Source organism: Eptatretus burgeri, chromosome 9, assembly GCF_056783735.1.
Source record: "Eptatretus burgeri isolate ZD-2024b chromosome 9, Ebu_testis_v1, whole genome shotgun sequence".
NCBI lineage: Eukaryota > Metazoa > Chordata > Myxini > Myxiniformes > Myxinidae > Eptatretus > Eptatretus burgeri.
Window position 1 is genome coordinate 2,362,490 of NC_140969.1, and position 6,834 is coordinate 2,369,323.

General features: G+C 40.4%; 1 protein-coding gene across 1 annotated transcript in view; it reads left to right on the forward strand.

Moving 5' to 3' along the window:
* LOC147019429 (uncharacterized) overlaps positions 1 to 6,834 on the forward strand; it is a 112,119-nt gene that overhangs the window by 47,768 nt on the left and 57,517 nt on the right. The gene's annotated exons all lie outside the window — the stretch shown is intronic.

The following is a 6,834-nucleotide window of genomic DNA, read 5'->3' on the forward strand; positions in this document are numbered from 1 at the left end:
TCCCGCGCTTCTCAACACGTGCTGGTGAGACGAGGCGCCGATCCTTCCCGTCGATGCGTCGCTTCCCCGAGGAACCACCTCCAAGAAGAGGTCGATGAGTCACACCAAGCCGGGAACCAAACAGAGAACAAAGAGCTCCACGAACCAAGAAGAAGAAGAAGCCACCACTCGCAGCTCGAGCCGAGCAACTGGCTCAACTTTCTTCCAAAACAAAGCAGCTCTCCAAGAAGTCTACAGAGCCAAGCAGAAGCCGAAGGCCCACTGAACCACCAAAGCAAAAAGCCTCCTCCCGAGCCAGGCCTCAGCCGAAGCTCACTGAGCCAGCCGAAGCAAAAAGCTTCTGAAGACCTCAACCCTAACGCAAGCCAAGCAGGACCCGACGGTCTGCTGAACGACTCCCCTCAACTCCCTTATCCAACTCAGCACACGAACAAAGAAAAGATCTCCTCTTATCCTTCTCCCGCCCTTCCCCCGCTCCCGGCGTGACTCCATGACTCATGCCCTCGTGCTCCATTCCCCGCTCAACCACGGGTGGGAGGGAGTTGTTGACATCATGAGTCATGGGATGGCAGGGTTCTTCTTCCTCTTCGCAGAAGAGGGGGGAGGGACGTCTCCATTGTTTCGTTCCTTAACTATTAAATTTATCCGCAGCGCATATAATCGATTTCTGAACATTTAAACAATGGAAGGTGAGCTATCTAGGGAACAAGCACTTATTGACATAACTGACTAAAGGAACCTGTATGTTGTGTGCAATCAAATTCCAAATTCGTAACAATTTGTTACGATCAATAAAATTTCATGATATGGAGTATGATGTGTTACGATCAATAAAATTTCATGATATGGAGTATGATGTGTTATGGTCAATAAAATTTCATGATATGGAGTATGATATGTTACGATCAATAAAATTTCATGATATGGAGTATGATGTGTTATGGTCAATAAAATTTCATGATATGGAGTATGATATGTTATGATCAATAAAATTTCATGATATGGAGTATGATGTTATGATCCATAATATTTCATGATATGGAGTATGATATGTTATGATCAATAAAATTTCATGATATGGAGTTTGATGTATTATGATCAATAAAATTTCCTGATATGGAGTATGATATATTATGACCAATAAAATTTCTTTCAAAAATTATAAAGTACATTTCCAAGAATGTGCTGCAGCACATTGCTGACCGTCGGTAGGCCAAGAAGGGGACTCCCGCCCGGCGAGCGGGGGTGTCCACTTGTATTAATAATTGCTTTCTCAAACAAAACAAATGAAATAAGAGCAGCACCTCAGAATTATAGAAATTATGTTTACTCCACATATAAAAGGGAAGGAGCAGGATGAGAGAAAGGAGGAAATGATGGTAAAACGTTTCCACAACAAAATTCTGTTTGCCCCCCTGAATTATCTGGCTTGCCCCCTAAATTTGTTTGGCTGCTGGTAGTATATGCCCTTTCATATTATGTCCCCCCCCCCAAGATGAATGATCAGGAAATATGCAGCCTTGGTTTCCTTTGAAACACAATGATATGCCTCAAGCTATGATTGTACAAGAGACTGCGTTTGGTAAGCTATACTTAATGGAAACGCGACAGCCTATTCTGAAACATTGGTTGAGTCACTTCATGGCTTCTTGCCGGTTGTAGCACAAAGCTGCCCATGCATAACAAAGCCTGAAATGACCCATATACACATCCTGCCGACATCACACCATACCCACGTTACCATCAGCACTGAAATATCAATCAGAATGCAAGAAAATGACTAATAATTCAGTCCTTGGGCTGAAATATAAAATGTAAATAAAAATATTAATGTTTCTCGTCACAGTTCTGCAAAAACAACGATCTTTAAAAACGACATTAAAAAAAAATTCTGAAAAAAAAGTCTGGGCTTATGGAAGAGCGACGTGACTGATGGGGCAAATCGGCAACATAGACAGCAATATGGCAAACTGCTGTCTGGCACAACCAGGGGATTGAAAGACAAGGAAAGAAAGAGGGAAGAGCGAGATCACTTAAAGAAAAGGATAAAACGCAGTAACCATCATATAAGATGGTTGGATGGAACGGGAGGGGAGGCAGTGAGGGACAGTACGGGTGGAGAAATATTGTGGCTATGGATGGGGGAGGAGGTGACGGGAGATGGTGGTGTCCTGCCAACTTGAAGCTGCAGATGAAATGGTGGGAAAAAGAGAAACAAACAAGCTGAAGGAGGAAGTGGGGGGTTGGGGAGAGGGAGACTACATTTTGGGAATTTAACTTGGAGTCAGAATGCAGGAATCCAGGAAGAAGTATTTTTTATGGTCTCACTTGGAACGACAGAGGATACTTATTCTGTAGCTGGCCTTACTGGTCAGGATATGATCCATAGAGGGGTTAAATAATCGAGAGTAGAACTATTAGTCTCACTCTGAAGGGAATGTGATTGCTGTGTGTGTGTGTGTGTGTGTGTGTGTGTGTGTGTGTGTGTGTGTGTGTGTGTGTGTGTGTGTGTGTGTGTGTGTGTGTGTGTGTGTGTGTGTGTGTGTGTGTTTTCGCTTTAAAAATGTTTTTCTCTGCAACCGCTTATCCCATCAATGCAAAACTTTAAACATAGGAAGTACTCCCCATGGAGAATATTTTCATGATAACTTTGTTGTTATGTAGCACAGGGTGAGGCAGTCATATTGGAGGAAAGGGAAAAAGTTGGACACCTTTCTCGATGAAACTACTCAACAAAAAAAATTGAAACTCGGCACATGCCAGAAACTCGCCATGGGGTATATTGTGTGATAACGATCACAGTGAAGTGGTATTCCATGTCATCGGTGAAGTAGTATTCCAGCCATAATTGATTGAATCAAAATCCTTATCCGAAAAATCTGACACCATGTATCTGATGCACCATCCAACATGAGTGAAGAATTTATTTTATGATGTCAACGGTCACTTGGTCTGGCGGCCAAATTGCATTTAAAATATAAACGGGAAAAAATTTTTTCTCCAGAACCGCTTAACAGATCGATGTGAAACTTCATATGTATGATCGACTAGCCATCGGTCAATATACTTTGAAATTTATTTCATATTCACCTTCATTGACACAATTTCCCTTAATATACCCAAAGGTGGTCGTTAAATATCCTGTGAATCAATAAAGCTATGGATAATAGCAATGTATTGTATATAATAGGGTGCATGGATGATATTGGTATATGGGCAATAATATCAGTGGGCCATAATAATAGTGTGTTCACTTCGTGATGGTATTTTTGTTCAGAATGAGAATGTGAGGCGAGACTATGCACTCTACGAGTGCTGTTCTAGTTACCCTCGCCAGAGTAGAGAGTATTTCATTTGGGTCTGTTTGTTACTCGGCAAAAAAAAATATTTTTTGACAAGTATGTTGATCGCCTCCGTTTGTTTGTTTGGTCGCCGAAATAGGTGACCTTTATTGTCAGTAATTCTGTCTGTTTATTTGGATGTTTGTTCGTTTGTCATCAGCATAATTAGTAGTAAACGTGGGCGGATTTTGACCAAACTCAGGTGGAAGGTACATCTTATGACCGAGCGCTTTGGAAATTGTGATGGTTGCTAGGGGCCCTTTGGTTCCCTAGCAACAACCGAAAAACCTTCAAAATCGGTACCGTTCACGCGAAATAAATTCCGAAAGCCATTATCCCACGTAGGCTGATGAAATTTGGCATACATCATCCACAGGTGATGCTCTATCAAATATATTCTGGTTTTTGTGATATATGGAACACTTTACCCGCAGCGCCCCCTACAATTAGAGTATGCACGAAAATTGGCGAAAATTGAAGGCCCCCTAGCGACCAGGTGAGTGAATCGATACGAATGAAACTTTGCAGGTTCATGGTACTCAATGAGTACTACAACTTTGCCTCAGGACATATTGACCGATTTCGCTTAGGTCAGGGGTCAAAGGTCAATTAGTGCAAAAATCGATAATATGCGAGAGCTGGAGGTGCCTTCGCGCCAAATGCTACTCTTCCTTGGGTTATGGTCGGATGGTCATGAAAATTCACACTAATCGTCTGGAATACATTATGCACAAACGATCGAGCCGGATTTTCGATTTAGATCTTTGTTCACCCACAGCACCCCCTCGAACTTTGGGGATTTCCGATTTCAAACCGCATTTTCAGTACTCTTCATTTAAATGGATACCAAGTAGTTATCAGTAGATGGAACTGGATGAGATTTGATATGCATAATCTTAAGGTGATTCCCTATCCGCTATATGACATCCATTTTGCTCTATATCTTATAGTTTCCATGCTCGGCGACCCATCGCCGCCTACCGGCTTGTGTGTTGGCTGCTCTTAGAGCACCCTTATTCTGGACATTTCCATCTGTCTGTCTGTCCGTGAAACTTTGGTCAAGCCTAGGGACTAAACCACTCAACCGATTCCAATGAAATTTGGTAGATAGGACCAATATTTCTGGGAATCGTGTGCTTTCGAATATGGGACCCCAGGCCCTAGCAACGGCATACCAACGGCCCTTTAAAGTGGTCAAAAAATCAAAAAAAAATCGAAACATCGAAGCTCAGAGTTCTGTGCGCAATCCATCAAGCTCCCTTCATGCCAATTTGCAGCCCTAACAAAAAATATTTGTAGGAGGAGATAGGTTTTGGGCGAGTACATGTCGAACATTTCAGAAATGGTTAATTGCGAATATCTCTAAGAGAAAGAGTCTGATTTTGATGAAACTTGGGTGAAAGGTGTACAATGTGGCTTGCATGTACACAAAAATGAATGGTTGCTATCCACACCTCCGTTGCTTAGCAACAGCTAAAATACTTTGTCGTACATCGTACACTTATTGTGGACTGTACAAAAAAATCAATACCTCCGAAACTGGACCTCCGAGGGACCTGTTTTTTTGTTCCCAAGGAGAATGTCTTACAGCATCATATAAAAAAAATAAAATCTTTAGCGAATTGATAAATGGAATTACCAGGGCTGCCATTTGTTAGAGTCTCTTTGGAAACATGCCTGAAATTTCACAAGGCGGGTTTCTGGGTGCAAACTAAGAGGGCTGTGATAATCATATTTATTGTGCTATATTGATTGATAGTATGTACATGAATATCGGCTAGTCGCGTCGGCCAGCTTTCCATCTAGAGCGAGCAGCCATGTCGCCTACCGGCTTGTTTGTTTGTTTGTGTGTCCGTTCGCCTCCAGCTAAACCGCAAAACCGATCGTAAAATTTTCAGAGATGAATGTCACCGACCCTGCGATGGTCCCGCATTGAAGTTTGGTAAAATTTGATTGACCAAACACGTCTAAATAGGCCAATAGGCCAATTTGAGCCAAATTTTCTAAAATCCTCAAATTTTATCTGATTGACTTATAATTTGAATAGGATTTTTATGTCAAGTCAGGGACTTCAACCACCTATAACTTTTAAGGTTATCCTAGGTCAAAAGGTCAACAGAGACCATAAGGTCAACCTAAAAATGGTCACATTTTTTTAACTTGTTTCTAAAATTGTCAATTTCCATCCGATTAACTTGAAATTTAAAGACCATTTACATATGAGGTCGCTGAACTCAACCATCTATTAATTTTGAGGTCAACATAGACCTTAAAATTTGAAGACCATTTACATATGAGGTTGCTAAACTCAACCATCTATTAATTTTGAGGTCAACATAGACCAAAATGTCAACATAGGCCAAATTTATAAAATCCTCAATTTTCATCTGATTGACTTGAAATTTGAAGAGCATTTGCAAATCAGCTCACCAAATTCAACCACCTATTAATTTTGAGGTAAACCGGCCAAATAGTCAAAATAGGCCAAAAGGCCAATTTGGGCCAAATTTTCTAAAATCCTCAATTTTCATCCGATTGACTTGAAATTTGAAGATCATTTCATGTCAGGTCGCTGAATTTAACTACCAATTAATCTTAAGGTCAAAAGGTCAACACAGGCCTAATTTATAAAATTGATAAATGTTATTTTTGATGTTATCATAGACAAAAAGGTCAACATAGGCCATAAGGTCAACCAAAAATGGGCCAAATTTTTTTAATGTTTCTAAAATTGTCAATTTTCATCCGAATGACTTGAAATTTGAAGACCATTTGTATATCAGGTCGCTGAATTCAACCACCTATTAATTTTGATATCAACATCGGCCAAATTGGGCCAAATTTTCTATAATCCTCATTTTTCATCTGATTGACTTGAAATTTGAAAGGCATTTTCATGTCAGGTCGCTGAATTCAAATAACAATTAATTTTACAGTCAATAGGTCAACACAGGCCTAATTTCTAAAATTGATAGATAATGTCAAAAACTAAATATATCACCATATCTCAAAAAGTTGTGGATGAGTTATGACAAAACAAGGTGGATGAGTTGAATAGGTGACGAGAACAAGCAGATTGGATTTTGGTTCAGATCCAGCCCATCAGTGGGATACAAAACATGAACTGTTCCACCTGGCAGAGGTATTCGCTTTACCAAGTGCTATTCTACTTTGTGCTGTTTTGCCAAGTTGTCACTCTTTGAGTGATTTTTCATTTCTTTGTTACTTGGCCAAATGTTGTTTTCTGATAAGTATGTTGATCGTCTCCATTTGTTTGTGTTTGTGTATTTGTTTGTTTGTCTGTCCACTCACCTCCAGTCCAAACCGCTCAAAAAATCGTGAAATTTTCCGAGATTAATGTCACTGACGCTGCAACGGTCCCGCATTGAAGTTCCGTAAAATTTGGACGACCAAAATGGTCTACATAGGCCAATTTCAGCCAGATTTTCTAAAATCCTCAAATTTCACCCGATTGACTTCAAATTTTAACAGG